Source organism: Gopherus evgoodei, chromosome 9, assembly GCF_007399415.2.
Source record: "Gopherus evgoodei ecotype Sinaloan lineage chromosome 9, rGopEvg1_v1.p, whole genome shotgun sequence".
Lineage (NCBI taxonomy): Eukaryota > Metazoa > Chordata > Testudines > Testudinidae > Gopherus > Gopherus evgoodei.
In genome coordinates, this window is record NC_044330.1 from 59,805,291 (window position 1) to 59,830,155 (window position 24,865).

Below are 24,865 nucleotides of genomic sequence, written 5' to 3' on the forward strand. Positions count from 1 at the left end.
CACTGCCCAGAGCGATTCTAATCTAAGTGTAGGAGGAGACACAACACGTGTGTGTGTGGGGGGGGGGGTTATAGGGACAGAGACAAGGCGGGTGGAAATAGCAGCTGCGGAGAGGAGGAGGCCCCCAGACGAGGGGGCGGGCTGTGTGAGGGCGGCTCTAGGACCCCGAGGGCCCTGGCACGCCCCAGTAGCGGCGGAGCGCGGGGCTGGGCTGTGCGCTTCGGGACTGCCCAGCCCCCGACGGGTCCCGGGAGCAGCGCGGACCCCTGATCCCCGGGGACAGCACGGCCATGGGCGAGGTTCGCGTCCTCCGGCCCTTCAAGCTAATCGCCCTCGTCTGCCTGCTGGTCGCCCTGGCGCTGGACGTGGTGGCCCTATTGAGCCCCGCCTGGGTCACTTCGGAGCGCGGCTCGCTGTCGCTGTGGGAGGCGTGTAAACGGGCCCCGGACGTGTGGCACTGCCTCAGCACCTTGAGGACAGGTAGAGCGGGGGGCATGTCCGGGGGCAGCGCCGCTGGGGACAAGGGGCGGTCCCTGGCCCTGCCTGGCTGTCCGCGGGGTCAGCCTCGCCCCAGTGTGCAATGGTTATACTGGGGCTGAGGGGCTGGCTGCTGGGGCCGCCTCTGGGCGCTGAAGCCCCGGGAAGGGGAGGGGGCAGGAGGTGCGTCCCCAGGGTAAACTAGCCTGGCTCTAGCTTTGAGACTGGCCCGAAGCGGTAGGGGTGGAGGGGGAGCTGGATTCCGAGACTCGCAGCAGCTGTGTAAACGGGCTTGAGTGGCGCTGACAGCGTGTCTGTAAGACGCTGCGCCAGCGTCCTGTGGCACAAGCCAGCGCGAACATGAGCTTGGTCAGCCTGCTGGGGGGCTGTACTCTTGTGGGCTACGTCATCCGGAGCTGGAACCGTGGAAACGCCCTGCTCTCAGGAGCCCTCTGGGTATCGTCACTCCGAACTGATGGCAGCACCATGAATCCTAGAGTGCGGAGGCATAAAGGGTGCCCAGAGCTTGTCCCTGCGCCTTGGGGCCTGCACAGAGGGAGAGCGTCACCTGTCCGGGAGAAGCATGGAAGGAGACTGTGGGCGGCTGGGAGAAGGGGATGATGTAGAGGGGGTTGCCTTTCGTGATCATGTGATTCCTGAGGAGCCGATGGAGTTCTTGGCAGATAGGCCCAGTGTTAGAGGAAGGGAGTAACTAAGGGATGGGAGGCTCTGGGGAGGGAGCAGAGTAATTCATGAGAAGGTCAAACCTCCCTCCCCTCAACTTAAAGTGTAAAAGGCAATGTGGTCTAGTGGATAGAGCACTGGGACTTGGGAGACCTAAGTTCTGTTCCCAGCTCTGCCACTGGCCTACTGGGTGACCTTAGACAAGTCACTTACTGCTCAGTGCCTCAGTTTCCCCATCTGTAAAATGGGAATAATGACCTGCTTTAATAAAGTGCTTTGGGCTCCACTAATTAAGTGAGAAGCCTGAATCCAGTTTGAGGGTGGCTCCTTGGCCTGAATAAGCTGAAGTCAAAGCATCTGGAATCAACTTATTGGCTGTCAAGCTTCTGGGCAATTAAAGAATGCATCTTGAGAGTGCAGTGCCCTCTCTGATGGGACTCCCCCAACCAGTGAGTTATAGATCTTGGTGGGAGCTTTACCATGGAAAACTCATGAAGCTGTGCTGGCCAGGGACTCCATACACAACTGCACCTAGCATAGGGCATCCAGTGCAGGGGAAACAGCACGTGTACTTTACAAAGAGGTTGCACTGGTAACTCTGGGCCAAATGGGGCTGCCATTGGCTCACAGGAGAAATGTTACTGACTAGTACCAGCACAGTTTTATTGGGCTCCTGGCTCAGCCCATCCTATAACTTGGCACTGAGGCAGTGACCCCGGAGAAAAAGTGTAACCCAGCATTTGCCATCTCAATGTTGAGTAGAATGGATGGTCCATTCAGGAGGCTGTATTGTAGTTGTGTAAAAGACCTACATAAACAGGGGAATCTGTTTCCTTGCTGTTTCCTCTGAAGAAACTGAAAACACAAAGTAACAATAGAGAAATATTTTGCAAATCTTTTGGTTAGAATGATCATTAGTCTGTCTTGTAAATTTCATTACATTAAAAATGTCCCTTTAAACAGATTTCAGGTCTGGTTCTCCACTGGCCTTTCACCTTTTCTTGTCACTGAGACCTGTGCAATGTGGATGTAAAACACAGAGTGGAAAATTCTGATTTGCTGGCATTTTACATCCATTTTGAACATCCAGTGGAGTGTCAAGCCCTGCATGTTTGTCTGACAAAGAATAGAATTCACTATAGTGACACTAGCTGGGATAAAATGACAATGGCTCTCAATCCTCATGCTTCAGGGCAGAAGCTGATCAGATGCAGTTAGGAAGAAATGACCCCTATGGGACAGCAGATGTATGATGCCTTCTTCTGAAGAATCTAACACTGGCATGACCAGACAGATTAAATGGACCACACTGATCTTTCAAGATAGGAATTCATATGTTGGAGGTGTGAACAGATGTTCACAGCATGAGTCATCTCAACCCAAAGCAAGACAGGATAACAGAGATGAGGTAGCTGCAAACTCCATTCTCTGGTGTCTGCACACCTCTCTGTTTACAGCCATTATAGGTCTTGGTTATCTTGAGGTCCCTAGTTGAATATTTTATGGAGCTGTTACTTCTGGGGGAGGAAATCAAAACTGGCCTTCAAATGACATGCAGAGATCATTGTCCATCCGCTAAAAATGTCTCATCTGAGTTTCCTCTGCTCACTACCGATTCCCAGGGGTCCCCAGCCTCCTGCAAATGAAGTAAGCATAAATCAGGCCAAGTTGTGGTTGATGGTGCAGGCCGGCAGGGAGCATAGCTGAGGTCTCAATATAGTAATGTGTACTAATGCATTCTATCTCAACTTCCTTGTCTCCCAGAGCCTCTCCATCAGCACTTGGTTCTGCTGGGTCAAGCAGCCTGGTTTAAAATAAGTCTTCTGAGCAGGGTTGGGGTTGCAGTCAGTGCTCCAGGGGTTTGGATCCTGGCTTTCTCCCAGGGCCACCCAGAGGATTCAGGGGGCCTGGGGCAAAGCAATTTCGGGGGCCCCTTCCATAAAAAAAAGTTGCAATACTTTAGAATACTATATTCTTGTTGGGGCCCCTGCGGAGCCCGGGGCCTGGATCAAATTGCCCCACTTGCCCTCCCCTGGGGGGCCCTGCTTTCTCTTGCTGTATCCAGAGAAGATGGGCTGCATCCCCAAAGCTCCATTGCAAATTGCCTTGGGAACTCCCTGCTATTCCTGTTGCTGTTCTCCTGCTTCAAATGGCAGGGAGTGAGTGAAAGGGGGAAGATGGCTGCTGCTGAGTGAGTGACGAGGGTGACTAACTTCAGCACAGCTTTACAGGGTGTACTGACACTATGGGCTTGGTGCAGAAATCACTGCATGAAATTCCTTGGCCTGTGCAGGGCAGGAGGTCAGATTATAATGGTCCTTGCTGGCCTTAAAGTCTAAGAAGGCATCTTTACCTCTGAACAAGCACAGAATTCAAGAGAGTTCATAGTCCTGTAATCTGTCCACACGGGGATATCGGCTCCAATCTAGGTGCTTGTATATGAGCTCTTTTCTCCTTCTTGTGGAGATCAAGCCAGGCTATTCTGGCTATTGCCTTACCTGTCTCTTCCTTTATGGTCTTGAGTGAAGATGATCAGCTGCTTAGATGTATTTACAGCTTCATCGTGAAGTTCTAGTTTTGCTGTCTAACATAAACAGCTGGGCTGTGTAAGGGAGGGAGAATGGCAGGTGAGGGGGAAGCTTCTGAGCTCCCCATCCTTGGGTCTGTTTTCTTGGAGAGGGGAAACAATAGGGCAGGAGTTGTGGCACTGAAGCAATGAAAGAGGGAGGCAGAAGGGGAGCTCACACTGTAACCTCTTTCGTTTTGCTTTTTGTTAGCAGCAACTCATCCAGGAAAATCGGGGAGGAGCTGAAATGGGGAAGGGGGTTGGAGGAAAGTGTGTTCATTTGTTTCTGTTTGGGGAGAAGGCTGTACTGTCAGAGGGAGGGGGGAGCAGATGTGCACCATTCATTATGCTACCCCCTCTCTTCTGAACTTACCCCTGAGATTTATACCAAGCCCTTCAGCTGACTGTCTGCCTCAATCTCCCACAAAGCAGCTGGGCAGCTGCTGCTCCTCCCGAACAGAACAGCAGTGGGTGTGAACAGATGACTTTATGGCGCTGACTCCAGACCATGTCAGAGCCTGGGAATTGAGTAACGTCTCTGAGGCTGCCCACTGGTACTTCATTCAGCTGTGTAAACTAGTGCTCAGCCATCTGGATTCTCTGGGTAGCACTAGCTGGCCCGTATTCACAGTCCTTGCTCTTCAGTTGAATTCAGACTCTTAACAATACAGAAGTTTCACTGCATTAAGGCTTGTTCTCTTTTCATGGACTTGCTTGACTTTCATGTCTAGGGCACTGTAGAGTTTAAGGCCAGATGAGAGCGTTAGATCTAGTCTGACCTTCTGTACAGCACAGGCCATTTAACTCCACCAGTTACCCTTTTATTGAACCTATAAACTTGTCTTTCAGGAAGATGCTTTAGCCAAACACATCAGTCTGGATTTGAAAACTCCAAGGCATGGAGCATCCACCAGTTCCCAAAGTTAATTACCCTCACTGTTAAAAACTCGTGCCTTCATTTTAATTTGAATTTGTCTGGCATCAGCTTCCAGCCATGGGTTCTTGTTCTGTCTTTCTCCGGGAGATGACAGAGCCAGTAGGACCCAGTGTCTTCTCCTCCTGAAGGTATTTAGGCTGTAATCAAGTCAATTTCATTTTCATCCTTCATAATCATAACATGAACAGAGTGAGCTCAGTCCTTCACTGTAAGCCATATTCACTTTTGTGGCTCTTCTCTGCATCATCTAGTAAAGTCTCCTGAATTTCAGACAGGCCCTCCTATAACGGCTTTAGAGCTGGGGTAGGAGTTGGTACTTTCTAGAAGGTAGACGTCCCTCTAAATTGGTTCAGAACAAGTGCTCCAATGGCTGCTCAGCTCCTAGGAGATTGTTTTCTGGGTGAGATTTGAAGCTGAGGTGCTGAAGCACCTTGTAGCTATTAAAGATCCCATTACACTTCTTGCAAGAGCAGGGGAATGAACCCTAGTGTCCTGGACAAATTCCAGTTTATGTAACTGCACTGTCTGCCGAAAGACTGCAGAGGGAATTTAATTGGCTATAAAGTTCACTTCCTGTCCTAAACAAAGTAATGTCACTCAGCTTCTCCACCTGAGGTGGCTGCATTTCAGTTTGGGATGAAGCAATCCTTTATTCTTATAGCTTGTAAAGTGCTTTGGAATCTTTTACACCATTAGAGAAATGCACAGTACTGGCTTTTATCTGGGAGTTATGGACAGCTGAAAACTGCAGCTGACTCTCGTACAAGTGGAGCGGTTAGGGTTGGTTGTGCCAGGGTGGTACACTGGGAGTGGATTTCAGCTGGTGGCTGACTCACTGCTCCCTTAATTGACTTGGCTGCTCTGGAGATGGGACAGTTTGGTCTGCCAGCCAATAAAGCTGGATCTGGTGCCAAACATTCTTTGGACCGCTCCCTCTGTGAAACACAAGCTGAGAATATGCAGGATGTCAGATTCAAAGCAGAAGCAAGTTGTCTTAGACGGACTCTTAAACAATAGCAGAGAAGCAGTTGGCTGCGCTTCTAACTGAACTATCAGACTGCTCCAAATGTCAGAGGTGCCTGAGATCTTGAGTGTTGGCCAACTCCTGAATGCAAGTCTGTGAATAGCCTCCCTGGGACACTGTATGGAATCTGGGAGACATGATATTGTTGATACCAGTATTATAAAATTGCAAGGAATCTGACCAAATATGCCATCTAAGGTATCTGTGAAAATGTTATGATTTTCCTAGTATGATTATCTTGTTTATAAGTTTGTATCGCCTTGCATTGTGAGTTATTGATATGTATGGTATATCTGTATTTCAACACTTGTACTATGGTTCTGGGTGACACCCCCAGACAGCTTGGCATCAGCACTGCCTTGCCTGCTTTTGATGGCCCATCAAGGGACATCGGCTATACATTGAACCCATTGAATAAAGCCAGGGACTACATCTGAGTCAGCAAGACATGTAGGGGCCTTGTCTATGGATAGAACTCTAAGGCTTTTCCATGTCATGTGCTGTGAAGCTTGTGTTTAGGACATAAGAACCTAAGAATGGCCATACTGAGTCAGACCAAAGGTCCATCTGGCCCAGTATCCTGTCTTCCGACAGTGGCAGTGCCAGGTGCCCCAGAAGACAAAGGAAGTACAAGGCACATGGCAAAAGGTATAAAAGACAGCTGCCTCTTCTCCATTTTGTCTTCATTCCTGCTTCTTGTGTCTTGACTTTAGTAAAGCTTTTGATACTGTCTTGCATGACCTTCTCATAAACAAACTAGGGAAATGCAACCTAGATGAAGCTACTGTAAGGTGGGTGCAAAACTGGTTGGAAAACCGTTCCCAGAAGGTAGTTATAAGTGGTTCACAGTCATGCTGGAAGGGCATAACAAGTGAGGTCCTGCAGGGATCAGGTCTGGGTCTGGTTTTGTTCAATATCTTCATCAAGGATTTAGATAATGGCGGAGAGAGTACACTTATAAAGTTTGCGGACGATACCAAACTGGAAGGGGTTGCAAATACTTTGGAGAATAGGATGAAAATTCAAAATAATCTAGACAAACTGGAGAAATGGTCTGTAGTGAATAGAATGAAATACAATAAGAACAAATGCAAAGTACTGCATTTAGGAAGGTACAATCAGTTGCACACATACAAAATGGGAAATGACTGCCTAGGAAGAACTACTGCGGAAAGGGATCTGGGGTCACAGTGGACCACAAGATAAATATGAGTCAACAGTGTAAGGCTGTTGCAAAAAAAGACATCATTCTGGGATGTATTAGCAGGAGTGTTGTAACTAAGAGTATGTCTACACTATGAAATTAGGTCGATTTTTATAGATGTTGATTTTTAGAAATCAATTTTATACAGTCAATTGTGTGTGTCCCTACCAAGCACATTAAGTCCACAGTACTGAGGCTAGTGTCAACTTTAGGAGCGTTGCACTGTGGGTAGCTATCCCACAGTTTCTGCAGTCTCTGCCGCCCATTGGAATTCTGGGTTGAGCTCCCAATGCCTGATGGAGCAAAAACATTGTTGCAGGTGGTTTTGGGTACATGTCGTCAGGCCTCCTTCCCTCCATCCCTCTGTGAAAGCAACGGCAAACAATCATTTCTCGCCTTTTTTCCTGGGTTACCCGTGCAGACAATATACCACAGCAAGCATGGAGCCTGCTCAGCTCACTGTCACTGTCCATCTCCTGGGTGCTGCTGGCAGACGCAGTACTACATCTCCTTATCTTGCCTTGCTTTGCCTTGCCAGCGGAGATGGTGCAATACAACGGTTAACCGTCGTTGTCATCTTGGGTGCTCCTGGCCGACCTCAGTGAGGTGTTGGGGGCGCCTGGGCAGACATGGGTGCTTCTGGCTAACCTTGGTAAGGTTGGACGGGGGCACCTGGACATAAATGGAAATGACTCCAGGTCATTCTCTTCTTTAAGTTTCATCTAATGGAGATTCAGTCCTGCCTGGAATATCATGTGAGCTGGAGGCTTCTGCCTGGGGTTGCACTCCCAGCTGGCAGCACCACACGATCCCGCCTACCCTTTGCTCCCATGGCTCATGAAGCCTGGACAGTAGTAAGGAGCAGTTCAACTATAGGCTGAGCAAGTGCAGAATGGTGGTAGAATGTGCCTTTGGACGTTTAAAAGCTCTTTGGTGCTGTTCGCTGACTAGGCTGTTTGTGATTAGAAGAGCACAGCAAGCCGCACTGTGCATCACAGAGGCTTTGAAAACCAGTTTCATGACTGGCCAGGCTACGGTGTGACAGTTACGTGTGTTTTTCCTTGATGCAAACCCACCCCCTTTGTTGATTTTAATTCCCTATAAGCCAACCCTGTAAGCCATGTCGTCAGTTGCCCCTCCCTCCGTGACAGCAATGGCAGACAATCGTTTCGCACCTTCTTTCCATGCAGATGCTATACCATGGCAAGCATGGAGCCCGCTCAGATCACCGTGGCAGTTATGAGCACCGTAAACATCACACACATTATCCTGCAGTATATGCAGCACCAGAAACTTCAAAAGCAGGTGAGGAGGCAACGGCAGCTCGGTGACGAGAGTGATGAGGACATGGACACAGACTTCTCTCAAAGCACAGGCCCTGGCCATTTGGACATCCTGGTGGTAAAGGGGCAGGTTCATGCTGTGGAATGCCGATTCTGGGCCCGGGAAACAATCACAGACTGGTGGGACTGCATAGAGTTGCAGGTCTGGGGTGATTCCTGTTGGCTGCGAAACTTTCACATGCAGAAGGGCACTTTCATGGAACTTTGTGACTTGCTTTCCCCTGCCTGAAGCTCAAGAATACCAAGATGAGAGCAGTCCTCACGGTTCACAAACAAGTGGCGATAGCCCTCTGGAAGCTTGCAACACCAGACAGCTACCGGTCAGTCAGGAATCAGTTTGGAGTGGGCAAATTTACTGTGGGGGCTGCTGTGATCCAAGTAGCCAATGTGATCACTGAGCTGCTGCTATCAAGGGTAGTGACTCTGGGAAATATGCAGGTCATAGTGGATGGCTTTGCTGCAATGGGATTCCCTAACTGTGGTGGGGCGATAGACAGAACACATATCTCTATCTTGGGACTGGACCACCAAGGTAGCCAGTACATAAACCAAAAGGGGTACTTTTCAATGGTGCTGCAAGCTCTGGTGGATCACAAGAGACATTTCATCAACATCAACGTGGGATGGCCGGGAACGGTACATGACGCTCGCATCTTTAGGAACTCTGGTCTGTGTGAACGGCTGCAGCAAGGGATTTACTTTCCAGACCAGAAAATAACCGTTGGGGATGTTGAAATGCCTATAGTTATCCTTAGGGTAGGCTGGGTCCCCTTAATGCCATGGCTCATGAAGCCGTACACAGGCACCCTGGACAGTAGTCAGGAGCTGTTCAACTACAGGCTGAGCAAGTGCAGAATGGTGGTAGAATGTGCATTTTGACATTTAAAAGGATGCTGGTGCAGTTTACTGACCTGGTTAGACCTCAGCGAAACCAATATTCCCATCGTTATTATTGGTTCCCCTGTGCTCCACAATATCTGTGAGAGTAAGAGGGAGATGTTTATGGCGGGGTAGGAGGTTGAGGCAAATTGCCTGGCCGCTGATTACGCGCATACAGACACCAGGGTTGTTAGAAGAGCACAGCAGGGCACAGTGTGCATCAGAGAAGCTTTGAAAACCAGTTTCATCCCTGGCCAGGCTATGGTGTGAAAGTTCTGTTTGTTTCTCCTTGATGAAAACCCGGACCCTTGGTTCACTGTACTTCCCTGTAAGTCAACTGCCCTCCCCTCCTTTGATCTCCCTTTGCAGAGGCAATTAAAATCATTGTTGTTTCAAATTCATGGATTCGTTATTAATTCATCACACAAATGAGGGGATAACTGCCAAGGTAGCCCAGTAGGGGTGGGAGAGGAGGGAAGCACCGGGTGGGGTGGCGGAGGAGGTAAGGACAAGGCCACAGTGCACTTCAAAACTTATTGAATGCCAGCTTTCTGTTGCTTGGGGAGTCCTCTGTGGTGGAGTGGTTGGGTGTCTGGAGGCCCCCCACCGTGTTCTTGGGCGTCTGGGTGAGGAGGCTATGGAACTTGGGGAGGAGGGTGGTTGGTTACACAGGGGCTGCAGCAGCAGTCTGTGCTTCTGCTGCCTTTCCTGCACCTCAACAATACACGGAGAATATCAGTTTGATCCTCCATTGCTTTTGCCTCCTCTCATCATGCTTACGCCACCGATCATCTGATCCCATCATCTCTCCTCTTGCTCCTGCCACCTCTCCTCACGTTCATTTTGTGCTTTCCTGACATTGTCTGCCTCCAGGCATTCTGCTGGGCTCTTTCAGTGTGGGAGGACTGCATGAGCTAAGAGAACATTTCATCGCAAGTGCATTTTTTTCACCTTCTGATCTTTGCTAGCCTCTGTACGGAAATGATATGGGGAGCGTTGAAGCATTTTCAGCTGTGGGAGGAAAAAAAGGGAGAGTAGTATTTAAAAAGACACATTTTAGAGAACAATGGTAGACTCTTTCATGGTGAACCATGTAACATTACATAGCATGTGTGCTTTCTTTACAAGGTCGCATTTTGCCTCTTATATTGAGGGCCTGCCGGTTTGATGTGAGACATCACACACGCAGGGCTGGCAGGCAACAGAATTCGACTTGCAGGCAGACGTGGTAAGCCACAGTCTTCTGGCTTCTTTAACTTTCATAACATGTGGGGATGGTTTCAAACAGCAGCGCCCTCATTTCCCATACCAAGCACCCATTGGGTTGACCATTTCAAAGGAAGGGCTGTGGTTTTCAGTTTAACGTGTAGCACAAACCCAACTATCCCTCCTCCCCACCCCCTGCACACACACCCAATTCTCTGGGATGATCGCTTCACCCTTCCCCTCACCACGTGGTTAACAGCAGGGATGATTTCTGTTCAGCCACAGGCAAACAGCCCAGCAGGAACGGCCACTTCTGAATGTCCCCTTAATAAGATTCCCCTATTTCAACTAGGTGACCCTGGGAGTACATCCAGGAGAGCTTCACTGAGATGTCCCTGGAGGATTTCCGCTCCATCCCCGTACAGGTTAATAGACTTTTCCAGTAGCTTTACTGGCCGCCAATGCATCCCAAGTCTTCAGGGCAAATTAATCATTAAACACGCTTGCTTTTAAACCAGGTATTATATTTACAAGGGTACACTCACCAAAGATCCCTTCTCCACTCTTCAAGGTCCAGGAGCCCGCCTTGGGTGGGTTGGGAGGGTACTAGATCCAGGGTGAAAAACAGTTCCTGGCTGTTGGGGAAAACGGTTTCTCCACTTGCTTGCTGTGTGCTATCTTCAACCTCCTCCTCTCCTCATCTTCCTTGTCCCCAAAATCTGCATCCCTGTTGCGTGAGAATCCATTGACGGAGTCCATGCACAGGGGTGGGGTAGTTGTAGAGGCGCCCCCTAGAATGGCATGCAGCTCATCATAGAAGCGGCATGTCTGGGACTCTGACTCAGAGCGCCTGTTTGCCACTCTGTTTTTTTGGTAGGCTTGGCTGAGCTTCTTAAGTTTCATGTAGCACTGCTGCGGGTCCCTGTTAAAGCCTCTGTGCTTCATGCCCTTAGAGATTTTTTTCAAATATTCTGGCATTTCGACTTTTGGAACGGAGTTCTGATAGCACAGATTCGTCTGCCCTAACAGCGATCAGATCTAGTACCTCCTGTTTGGTCCGTGCTGGAGCTCTTTTGCGATTCTGGGACTCCATGGTCACCTCTGCTGATGAGCTCTGCATGGTCACGTGTGCTCATCAGCTCACCATACTGGCCAAACAGGAAATGAAATTCAAAAGCTTGCAGGGCTTTTCCTGTCAGTGCATCTAAAGCCTCATCCAGACTAGGGGAGGAAAATCGATCTTAGATACGCAACTTCAGCTACGTGAATAACGTAGCTGAAGTTGAATATCTAAGATCGAATTACTCACCCGTCCAGACAGCACGGGATCGATGTCCGCGCCTCTCCGTGTCGATTGCGGAACTCCGTTGGGGTTGATGGAGTTCCGGAATCGATATAAGCGCGCTCGGGGATCGATATATCGCGTCTAGATTAGACGCGATATATCGATCCCTGAGCAATCGATTTTAACCCGCTGATACGGCGGGGTAGTCTGGACGTGGGCTGAGTGAGAGTTCTGTCCAGAGCTGTCACAACGGAGCACTCTGGGATAGCTCCGGGAGGCCAATACCGTCAAATTGCATCCACCCTACCCCAAATTTGACCCAGCAGGGTCAATTTCAGCGCTAATCCCCTCATTGAGGAGGAGTACAGAAATTGATTTTAAGAGCCCTTTAAGGCGACAAAAATGGCTTCGTCGTGTGGACGGGTGCAGGGTTAAATCTATCTAACGCTGCTAAATTCGACTTAAACTCATAGTGTAGACCAGGGCTAAGACATGAGAAAAGTAAGTCTGTATCCACAAAAACAACAAGGAGTCCGATAGCACCTTAAAGACTAACAGATTTATTTGGGCATAAGCTTTCGTGGGTAAAAAACCTCATGAAGAAGTGGTTTTTTACCCACGAAAGCTTATGCCCAAATAAATCTGTTAGTCTTTAAGGTGCTACCGGACTCCTTGTTGTTTTTAAGACATGAGAAGTAATTCTCCTGCTCTACTTCACGCTGATTAGGCCTCAACTGGAGTATTGTGTCCAGTTCTGGGTGCCACATTTCAGGAAAGATATGGACAAATTGGAGAAAGTCCAGAGAAGAGTAACAAAAATTATTAAAGGTCTAGAAAACATGACCCATGAGGGAAGACTGAAAAAATTGGGTTGTTTAATCTGGAAAAGAGAAAACTGAGAGGGGACATAACAGTTTTCCAATATGTAAAAGGCTGTTAAAAGGAGGAGGGAGAAAAATTGTTCCTAACCTCTGAGGACAGGACAAGAAACAATGGGCTTAAATTGCAGCAAGGGAGCTTTAGGTTGGACATTAGAAAAATCTTCCTAACTGTCAGGGTGGTTAAGCACTGGAATAAATTGCCTAGGGAGATTGTGGAATCTCCATCATTGGAGATTTTTAAGAGCAGGTTAAATAAACACTTGTCAGGAATGGTCTAGATAATACTTAGTCCTGCTATGAGTGCAGGGGACTGGACTAGATGACTTCTCGAGGTCCGTTCCAGTTCTATGAGTCTTACCTCTGGAGTAACTTTTCTATAAATGAAGCTCTGAAAAAAGGACTGAATGACCCATCCAAGCTGGGATGTGTTCCAGAGGGACTTTCAAGCCAGCAAACTCACCAATACAGCTAAGAACTTGATATATCGACTTTGAAGTCTGTGTGTGTATTTAATTGCTTTACCGTTACTCTCTTCTTGTTCTTTCTTTTTTCTTTATAATAAACCTCTAGTTTTAGACACTAAAGGACTGGCTGGCAGCGTGGTATTTTGGGTAAGATCCAACCTAAATTGACCTGGCAATGTGCCTGGCCCTTAGGTGTCTACACAGGAGCGGCGCCAGAGTTTCTGGTGCCCTAGGCAGAATTCGAGGTGCGGCATTTGTGCACTCCCCATGGGGCAGCATTTGTGCGCTCCCCATGGGGCGCACGGAAGCTTCCGGTTTCACTCCCATTGTGCTGCCGAAGAAGGACCCTCCGCCGAAATGCCGCAGATGACAGCGGCAGTCATTGAACTGCTCAATTGCCTGCCGCTGTTTTCCGCGGCACGTCGGCAGAAGGTCCTTCTTCGGCGGTGCGACAGGAGCGGAACCGGAAGCTCCCGTGCGCCCATGGGGAGCGCACAAAATGCTGCCCCCAAATCCTGGCGCCCTAGGCGACCACCTATGGTCGCCTAATGGAAGCGCCGGCCCTGGGTTCAGAAGAACATGTCATATAGTGAGCAGAGTTTTTAAACAACTTCTCAGTGTATTGGAACTAGGTGCTGATTGGGAGCCAGAGAACTGGAATGCAATAAGGGGGCTGTGTGATTTCTTTTTTAGCTTCTTGATAACCAGTGTGGGGGATCAGGAGCAGTTTGTGACTGGGGTGAGTCTAACTTCAGTGTTAACCACCAGTTTTGGGAGAATCTGCTCTCCTTTTTGCATCCTGCCCTGACCTTGGCATTTTCAGGCACACCAGGTCACACCCTGCCCAAGTTTTATTGATGGAACTATAACCCCTAGCATGCAGACTCCACTCCTGCATTGCTGAGTGGTGTCACTCCAGTTTCACTCCTGCAGTGACCTCCATCGTTCCTCTTACTACACCAGATGTGCTCAGACTGAAACCCTCTCCCCTCACACAGCTCTCACCCCAGCTAAAACCCACTCCTACCCCTGCCTCCAGCAGGTCTTACATTTGGAATGAGTCTCCTCTATACAATATTGCAGGGGTGGCCAAACATACAGACCTCCCGAATGACAATCTTCAGATGTTTGGATAGCCGTCTTCCAAGACACTCCTCTCTTCCATCCCTGACAGGACTGACTGTTTTTCTTGCACATGACACTTACTGTACAGCTGCCCATCCCATCTCTCATCAGGGGCTCATTAAATGGAGCCAAAATTGCTGCACCCATCCTGGATCTCCTATTCCACCATTCTCTTTGGGCTCCCTGATATTCATGGCAAAACTGGCTTAATAGGCCCCTCTGGGAACCCAGAACTGGTTTCCCTAGTGATATCCCGTAGGACCTCTGGTTTCCCTCTGTCCAGCTGGTCTGTGCTACTCAGACTTTGCAGAGTCCCTTCAGCCTGCTGGCCTCCCTCCGTCTCGGTCTGTGGTGAATCCCTCAGATGTTTTTTTCTTGCTGCTCTTCTTCCAGACCAGTGAACCTGTCCTGACATGGCGTGACTTAACTGCCATCCCACAAGGAGGCGTAGGGATGTCAGATTCTTTGAGAGGCTACCCCTTTGTGCCATTCCCTTACCTGAGACATAGTAGGTCCTATGCAGCAGGGGAGTTCGTCCCACCCTGCCAACTAAGTTGCAGCGTGCCTATTCCCTACTCATCTCTGGCATGAGGCGCAGGTCTTGTGCTTTGACCTCTATAGACGTCTTTACTGCAGACTTAACTCAAGTGATAGGCATCTGGGTCTGAATATCCAGCTTAGCCTCGCTCAGGTATGAGCAGCCACCCTGTAAAGCCATGCCAGAATTAGTGTCCTCATGGTGCCCTCCTGTATGTTGCTAGGACTTCCAAGGCCAAGTCCCAGGGTTCTGTGTGATGCATTAAGCTGAGCTGCTCTGATTCCTGGAGTGAATTGTAGGAGAGCTTGTCTGTCCTCCCGGTTCTCCTCTATGTGCCCAGAAGGTCTATCAGCACATGAGTGGCTCAACCTGCATCCTCCCTGTAGAGAGGGTGGGTCACCAGCCTGAATGAAAGCCTCATTTGGGCATTCGCCCAGATGAGCTAGCTAGCCTGGGTTGAATGCACCACCAAACTTATGCCCAAGGTTTATGTGTGCAGACTGGAGAGGGGTTCAGGGCAATGCTCAAGTAAGAGACCAGGTTAACTGCAGTGAAGACAGACCCTGAATGGCTGCCCAGCTTCTAATTGTCAAAGAAGTATGTGTTCAGTAGGTACAGCAAGGGAGGTGTTTGTTTGTAGGTCTGCTCTGTGTAGTTCACCTGCCTCACAGCTTGCTTTACAAAGGACATTAGAATCACTACCAAGAGTTCATTTAGTCAGTTGCCAAGGGCACAGGACTAACCATGTGTCCCATAGGACATCTAGTTCATGGGACTGCAGTGTGTGCTGCCTTCCTGCAGCCAGTTTATTGTAAGGCACTTTAAAAGGATCCTCATGAAAAGCAGGTTCTTGGGGCCTGTGGCAGGACAGTAGGGTTGGCTGGGCATTAGCCTATCTGGATCTCATTGGTGGCTAGAGGCCAAAAGTGATTTGGTCACCATCTCCTGCCATATCACAGAATCACAGTGTTTAGCATTTCCCAGCCATGCTAATGGATGCCCAGGTCAGCTCGAACAGCAGGGGGTGCTGTGCTTTGGGACTGAGGTGCAGTAGCAGAGCCGAGGTGAGATCAGGACAGCAATGAGTCAGAAGAGGATTTAGAGTTTGAGAAACAAAATGAGCTATACCTGCAAATAGAATCATGCTGGAATAACTGCATCTACATTAGGGTTTTTGCCAATATAGAAACACTATTAAAAATTAAAAAAAAAAAATCGCACTGACACTACTGTACCAGGAAAAGTTCTAATGTAGACCTGGCCTAGGTTGAACTTTAAACTGAGCTTTAGAGGCTCAATATTCTGAGCTGGAGGAGAGCCCCCATCTGCTCCCCTTCCCCTTGGAAAGTGCCAGGACAAGAGCCGCAGGGAGGGAGGGGCCATGGACTGTATCAGGGCAGGTCAATAGCAGGCATTTCCTGGGGGCAGGAGGTGGTACAGGGCCAGACAAGCTTTTATGGAGTTATGCCGGAGTCCTGCTTATGTAGACAATCAGCCATTGGGCTCTTTCCCTCCCCCTGTTTTTGCAGCACAGTTCCCCCAAACCAGGCTGTTTCTTCCCCAAGTAATGCAAGAAGCCCTTTCCCTCCCCCAGACTCCTCTCTTGCAGCTCCATCTGGGCTTATGCTGACATGGGGCTGAGGGAGTTTGGGACATGGCCCTGCTAGTAATTGCTGATTAATAGGAGCTCAGGAAAGTCCTTGTTGTAGCAATAAAAGATGAGTGAAAAGCCCAACATTTCCAGATGCTTCATTTTGTTTGTGTTTCACACAGGCTGCAGCCTGGCTTAGAGTGAACTCCCAGCACAGGATTCACTTTCCCTACACCTCTCTTTGGGCAGCGTTTGCCATCAACCTGCATCCTTTTCCTTTCAGAATGATTGTCCCTGTCTCGCTGCTGCCCTGCACCCTTTGTTAGGTACCGTACACCAGCACCAGTGAAAGGCTAAACCACGTTCTAATTAAGCAGCATTTTACAGTTAATTAGTTTCACACACACTCTGCACTGGTGTACCTAAGGCAAGGTGCAGAGCAGCAGTGGATTAGCCCCCCAGGGTCTCGAGATAGACATAGCTGTGTTGAAATGCCCTGTTGTGAGTCAAAAGTGCCTAGCATTTCTGGGTTTGTTTCTTGGCCCTGGAGAAACAAGCTCTCTTCTATCCCTGCACACACAACCAATTCAGGGTGAAGAGCTTAATATGGCTGGTTTAGAATCATAGGGTTAGACAGAACCACAAGGGTCATCTAGTCCAACCCCTGGCCAAAATGCAGGATTTGTTGTGTCTAAAAAACCATCCAAAACCAATGGGTATCTATTCTTAGTTAGGAATATAGTGGGCATGGTTTGCACATCCACACTGCATGACTTGCAAACCCTGCTTGAGTCCTACAAGGGTGGAAGGTCTCTAGTTCTGAAAGTATTTATTATTGGTTAATCACTGCTCTACAACCTGTCTTGCTGCAGGATCCCATTTCCTTCTGAGTAAGGTCCCTGTTTCTAGCACATAAACAAGATTGTAAATTCACCAGCCCTTGCAGTAGGACTCAGTAATATCACTGTGATGTTGCAAAGTAACACCCTGTGGTGTGGAACTGGTGCAGTAAAGCAATAACATGCAAAGCAAATAACTTCTGGGTTTTGTAAACTTCTAATGCAGATAGTCTTGACACCAGGAGAGGAGCTGGGTGTTATAGTGAGAACAGCTCCACCCAAACTTGTCTGCTGCCTAAATGGAGGGAACTGGCAAGGCCAGCTGAATGTAACTGACTAATTTAGGGCTTGCCTGACCTATTAAGACATTCAAGATACTGACTGTCCCAAACTTGAAAATGAGAAGTATGCATTCAGGGTATTAACAGTTGCAAAGAAACCTATTTTTGTGCTCCACCTTGTGAGAGAAATCCCTTCCAGTTATCCTCTTGCTACAAACAAGCAGTAAGTTCTGAGGTGCAGGGCCTGTATCTGCACAAAATTCCTACCAGTATTGGTGGGAACTGCATACATTCATCTATGGCAATATACACCCATGTCAGGGTTCCTCCCCCAATCTGAACTCTGAGGTACAGATGTGCATGAAAGACCCCCTAAGTTTATATTCTACCAGCTTAGGTTCAAAACTTCCCCAAGGCACAAAATCCTTTCCTTGTCCTTGGGCGGTATTGCTGCCACCATCAAGTGATTTGCACAAAATTCCGGAAAAGGTCACTTGGAGTCCCTATCTCCCAAAAATTCCCCCAAGGCCCTTCACGCCCTTTCCTGGGGAGACTTGAGAATAATATACCAACCAATTGGTTAGCAATGTGAGCACAGACCAAAGCCTTTGTCTTTAGGACACTGAAAATCAATCAGGTTCTTAAAAGAGAACTTTATTTATAAAAAAAAGTAAAAGAATCACACCGGCAAAATCAGGATGGAAGGTAACTTTACGGGGTAAATAAAAAGATATAAAACACAGAAGATTTCCCTCTGGTTCAGCTTCACAGTTACAAAACAGGAATGAAACTACCTCTTTAGCACAGGGAAAATTCACAAGCTAATACAAAAGATAACCTAACGCATTTCCTTGCCTTACTTACAATGTCTGTAATTCTTAAATGGATTATTCCAGGTCTATTTTCAGGAGATATTGTCCCTGCTTGGTTTCTTTTGCAGTCCGGAGAGGAAACAACAAAGAGCCACAAACAAACCTCCCCCGCCCCCAGTTTGAAAGTATCTTCTTTCCTCAGTGGTCCTTCTGGTCAGGTGCCAGCTAGGTTATTTGGGCTTCTTAACCCCTGACAGGTAAAGCGATTCACTACAGTTGCCCAGGAGAGATTTTATGCTACCCTTATCTCTATGTTTATGATAACTCACAAGAGCTGCCAGATTCCATACAGATATACAGTGACTGCACATCGCCAGGATGTCTCAAGATCATCCCCTCTGAGATAAGAATGGGGTCCAAAGTCCTTTTCTCACCAGGAAACAGAAGAAAAACACATTAGTCCCCAGTACTCTGCTGTCATCTGGCCATTTGGCTTGAACATCACCTCTGAGAAGGGAGCAGGGTCGTCTAGTGGTTAGAGCAGGCGGGATGGGAGTCAGAAGTCCTGGGTTCTATCCTTTACCCTGAGAAGGGAGAGGGGAGACATGTCTAGGGAAAGATGGGCAGCATCCCCTGATACCAGACTTTGAGGGGGCATGGATGAATTTTACATTCTCTGTGTATATACATATTTTTTGTCTGAACAATAGACTTTGCTATTAAACTGCTAAAAAAAAACCCACCACCTGAAACAACAAAGAACCCAACATAACAAAGCAAAGAAAGTCATTCTCCAGAGAGAGTTAGGGGTCCTTTTGCAGCCCCTTCTTTTGCAGCAGAGCCAGCACTGCGGTGAACAGAAGGGCCAGGGTGGGAGTCTAAATTCATGTTTCACCTATAAGTACCAGATGTGCCCTGGTGTGTTTGAGACCTGATCTAGTAGCATTTTTAAAAAGAAGGCAAACTCCCTAGTTTCCTTGACTATCAGGCAAGACATGTTGGAACCAGAGAGATACTAATGGCTGACCTCGAGATATCAGTGTCTCTAAAGTTATATTTTTTTCTCCAGTACAATTGGGAAGCTCTAACCCTAGTTGTTTGTAACTAGTTTGAAAAAGGCAAGATTTTTTTTTTTTTAATTATCCTAATACCGCTCCTTTATGGGGAGAAATCACATGGACTAGTTTGAAGGGTTTTTAACTCTTCATCTCTTGATTACTAAAGCTACATAAAATGTGTCTCAGACCAGGGCTCAGGATGAAACCGCTAGACCCAGAGGTCAGCTCTAGAGACAGGCTGGGGTCAGAGGGCCATTCTTTTGAAGTAGCTGGAATTGCTGTACCTGCTTGTGTCAGCCATGAATTTGGTCCATGGTCTCTTTGAGAGGCACTATAATTCTTGCGTGACTCTTTCAGGCATCATAAGAAGAATTGCATTTAACTATCTGTTGATCATTTTGGTGCTATCATAAAATGGTGAACTCACAATGGACTATAAAACATAAGTTTCTGCTCCTTTTCGAAATCCAAGATATGAGGCATCAAGGAACTGCTTAAATCCTTCCTTTTCCTAGTTGTGTCCCTATTTTCTAACTTTCTCATAATTTCTTAGTCCCTCCGTGTCTGTAGCTACCTCCTACTTTTCCTCAAAGGCTTCTTCTGTTGCTTTGCTGCAGAGCATTCCATGACCTCTTTCAGTTTCACTTGGTGCCAGATTTCCAGACTCAGAAATGGTCTTGCACTAAGGATACCTTCTGTGACTCTTCTTCCATCACCATCACCAAACCACCTCCACCATGAATTGCATTTCTGAAATGTTAATGCTCTCTAATCTATAATGTGTGTGCCGGCTTGGTAGATCAGAAGTACTGCAAAATCAGTAGCTGGGCATTAGGATTTTTGAAGATTATGGGAAAATCCCAGACCTCAGTGTGGGATTAGTGGGGGGATGTTTTATTGTCGCAGCCTGAGAGTACGAGGCTGTTTCTTCATTAACAAGGGGTTCTTCCCCAATTGTGTCCTTTCCTCTTCTAGACTGGCAAGTGGCTACTCTGGTGTTAATCCTGACGGCAGCCACTATCACCTTGCTGTCGTTCCTTGCCTCCCTGGTCTCCTTCTGCCTAGGCACTCCCAGGCGGTACTACAGAGTTGTTGCTGTTCTCCTCTTGGTTGCAGGTACCTATAAGTCACTGCTCTAGAAAGAGAATACAAATTTGGCTACTTTAAATGATAAAGTGTCTCCTGACTTGCGTATCCTGCAACTCTATTGAAATCCGAGGGCAGGGTAGGATTTGGCCGTCAGACTGCTCCAAAAACTGGAGCCTACATACTAAATAAAATCTGCAGAATTGTGAAATGTGACTCAAACCTGCTTCACCTTTAATATAGAGGTGCAGCCCTCTGGCTCAAGATGGGAACCCTGGATCTCTTGGGGCCTGTAGCCTTTCTGGGTTGCAACTCTGCATTAAAGATCAGTGGCATTATTCTGCCCCATTTATGTACTTTAGGGGCAGCCCTTAGCCTCCTTCTCACCAATAGGGGCCCCACCAGGGTGTGTTCACACTTTATCTAACTGCCAACAGCTAGCCGTAACATGTCCCCTTATGAGGCAAAGAACAGCTGTGGTTTCAATTCCTTACAATGCACTCTTGTTAACTAGCAGGCTCTCCAGAAACTGCAGTGTGGTTGTGATAAGCTGTAGTGCAGGGGCCTGCGGCCCGCAAGGTTATTTTCTGCAGCCCGCGAGCTCCTCATGGCCCCCCTGCCCTTCCCCAGCATTTACGTAGAGTGGCTCTGGCCCAGTGTGCACCGGAGTGGCACTGCCCTGCCCCCGGTGTGCGCCGGGCCACAGTCCGCTCCCCGAACCTCTCCTGCAGTCGAACCCCTGCCCTGAGCCCCTTGCAGCACCCTCCACCCCGACCCTCTGTCACACCCCTCCTGCACCCCAACCCACTGCCCTGAGCCCCCTGCCGCACCCTGACCCCCACCATACCCTGCACCCTGAACCCCTACCCTGAGCTCCCTGCTGCACTCTGCACCCCTCCTGCACCCGAACCCCCTGCCCTGAGCCCCCTGCCACATCCCTCACCCCTCCTGCACCCCACACCCCAACCCACTGCCCTGAGCCCCCTGCCACAGCCCTCCTGCACCCTGATCCCCTGCCCTGACCCCATGCTGTACCCTTCATCCCTCCTGGACCTCACACCCCAACTCCTTGCCCTGAGGCCCTGTCACACCCTACACCTCTCCTGCACCCTCTAGGGGCAGGGAGAGGGCGGAGTTGGGGTGGAGATTTCGGGGAAGGGGTTGGAATGGGAGTAGAGAAGGGGTGGGAAGAAGCAGGGCAGGGGCTGGGCCTCATGGAAGGGGTGGAGTGGGGGTGGGGCTGAGGGCAGCAGGGGGGAGAGGTGTCAGTAATGCGGCCCTCGGGCCAATGCACTAGTCCTCATGTGGCCCTCGTGGTGATTTGAGTTTGAGACCTCTGCTGTAGTGTGTTGGGTTTCACTGAAGAACACTGGAGTGCCATTTTGTTAGGGATATAGCCACAAGGTTCATGTCTACATTAGGCAAAATAAATCTGACATGGACTGAACAGCACAATGTTACTGTTTGAGCAGTGGCAGGGTGGAGTGGCAGTTCAGTTTAAGCCCCAGTTTCATTGTGCATGAATAAAAATGACCTCTTTTTCTAAATATTCCATGGAAACTGAGATTTAAATCCCTGTAGTACTGTGAACCCGAACACAGCAGCAGGGTTGTGCTTATGCTGGAAACTGAATAGGAAAGGACTATAATGCAAAGCTGGCCTGTTCAGGTTCACCCCTTCCAGTCCTGATGTGCAAAAAGAAAACATCAGAGAGCAAATTAGAATTTTAAAATCCTTTGTATTTTAATTCACTTACGGTAGACATCCATTATGAACTCCTTTCTTCATCTTAAGGCTCCTTTTAAAGGGTTTTGAATACTACAGACACTGCCTTGACCTGCTTTAATGGCACGTATTACTATGTTTAACCCACCTGTTCTCTTTCTCCAAAATCTGGCTGGGAATGTGCATAAAATAACATTTAGAATCAACCCCTCCTCGTCGTTCTGGTGTTGCATGGCCAAAAACCCAACCAAGACTTTCCAATACCAAAAAATGCCCTGAGCTACACTCTCATCTAAACAGAGATGGTCTTAACTCTACATGGCACACCTCTGCTCTAGACCTTGCAAGTGCCTTAATATGGTACTAATGTTAAATTTCATCCAAAATGGAAAGTGAGGTGAGGGAAGACTGCTTGAAAAAGAATCCGGCACTATTTGTGGCTTTACTGAGTGAGACATGGAAAAGTGCTGGTGGAGGGTTCCAGCATCAAGGCTCTGAGATAAAAGGCTTGTGGCAGAAGTGCTGTGGTGCTGGGCTGTCACGAGAAGGGCACTCTTGTGAGGGAGATGACACGTGAGCTACAGCAAGTGGTGATAGCTGCTGAGCTTGGAGGATGCTTACGCTGCTGGCATCCTACCAGGCTGATGGCACTGTGGTGAAGAAGTTCACAGCATTGGTACTGTTGACATTGGGCCAGGCACACTTGAGGGAAAGAGGGCGATTGTACTTTGCCCAAGAGACAAGCTGAATGGGAAGGAGGTTGGGAGATTTGTGTGACCAAGATCAATAAAGCCACTAACAGCTGCTGCATGAACTTGCTGCATTACTTCTTTCCTCTTCTAGACTTTAACCAGATGTCTTTTCCCCATTTCCAGTGGTTCTGCAAGTGTGTGCCTTGATTCTCTATCCAATCAAATTCATTGACAGCAGCATGCTGAAGAGCTACCATGAGTTCAACTGGGGATACGGCCTGGCTGGGGATCCGCTATCTTCATGCTGGGTGCAGCCATCCTGTACTGCCTGCGCATGGACGTTTACCAGGACGCCTACTACTAGGGTTGGGCAGAGGAGCTGGCCAGCCACAGCAGATCATTGGACTACCATTAGATTGACTGGACCAGAGCATGAGGGGCAGGGAAGGGAGGAGGGCTGTTAGGTCCACTGGGGTTTTTAGAGCACCTGTTCTAAGACACCGAAACAAAAGTTTTGCAAGAAATCAACAAGCCCTAATGAAAGATGTGCTTGTGAAGATCTGGAACTGGACACTCATTAAGGTGGTAGGGGGAATGTGGAGAGAGAAATGGGTTGTAGCGCATCAAAATAACCAGCTGTTCTCTCAGTCATCTCATGGTTTTTTCCTTTCCTTTTTTATACAGGACAGTTTTCTCTGAATTGTAGAGAGTGACCTGTATTAGTTAAGAGGTGAAGCCTGCTTTTATTTGATACAATTTTGACACATGGTGCTGAAAGAAAATTCAGAGTTTGGGTTTTGTAAAGACTTGTCTATTCCATGTGACTTTGGAGTGACCACTAGCTCCTGAAGAAGCCAGGCTCTCTTTTAGATAAGTGTGCAGAGTTTGGACTGCTGCATCTTGCCTTTCGGTGGCTGCACAGTACAGAATGTCTTCTGATGCAGAGAAGAATAATTAGAGAAGAATCTGCATATACATTTCTTTCAGTCTTTAATGGCTCAGGTGACCTAACCACTGGAGCATATGAAGAGAGGTCAGAGCTGTAAAGGTCTGGGATATAAATAGGCAGGCACTGCAGTTTAAGCCCTGTGGAGCTAACATGCACAGCAGATGCAGCAGAGGGAGTGCTGCAAAGCAAACACATTCCTGAAATAGCATGAGGCTTTCTATGCCTGAATTCTTTCCAGCCTATTGTCAGTAATACAAATGCTTTCCACTCCTCCTCCCGCCCCTCCCCCGAAAAAAGGCAAGAGGGAGGAAAAACTTAGGATCTGGCTTAATGGCAACATGTACTGCCAAAAAATACTGTAAGCAATAATTGTCTTACTATTGGGTGAATGGGTTTTTATTAGGATATATGTTATCATAGATTCACAAACCTAGGTTGAGTTTTTAAGGTGCCCACTCCAACTACAACCGAGATAGGTATCCAGCTTAGATTTTGCAGCATTACAACTTGCACAGTAGATCATGTTTATAAATGACTGTATTCCATGGATTTGTATTGACAACTTAGTTGGAATGTTTCTTCTGAAATGTGTTTGGTTCACATGCAGGCCATATCTCAGAAAATCTTCCTATGGCTTAGTACAACCACTTTTTCATTTGGCCTCTGAAATAGGTTCGTGCAACGTACTGGTGTACTAACAGCCAACTAGATACCCAATTACCTGATGTACTCCTGGGGGGATTCTGCTGGACTGTGCACCCACAGAAAATGCCTCCCCCACACCCTGAATTCCTGCAGAAAACAGCAGGAAAACTGCGCAAGGGGTAAGGGACGTCCATGGGTGCAGTTTTTTTGGGGGGGGTGCCCCCCCCAACAGAAGCAAGGCATAGGAGGCACACGGAATTACGTGCCACTGCCCCCATTCAGCAAGCGCAGACCTGCCCAGCTGAAGGAGGCTACGTCTGGGCTCCCCTGACTCTGCAGATGAACGGTGCCTCCTGGGTCCTAGTGCTAGGTACGCTCTTCTGTGTTCTGGGAGCCTTCCTGTTTTCTGTTCAACGAGTGGCCCTGGTGGGGCTAGGTAAGAGGGAGGTGCGGGAAAATGAGGGAAGGGGATAGTATGGAAGGAAGGGGGTTTGACATGGCAGGGGAGGGGGAATGTGGGATTGAAGGGATGGTGATGGAGAAGAAGGTAGGATGGGGAAAGTGGGAGCCCAGC

The 24,865-nt window shown here is 48.3% G+C and overlaps 1 pseudogene; it reads left to right on the forward strand.

The window, feature by feature from the left end:
* The first annotated feature begins 163 nt into the window (after positions 1–163).
* Positions 164–23,668, forward strand: LOC115657628 (annotated as a pseudogene).
* Positions 23,669–24,865: the final 1,197 nt, after the last annotated feature.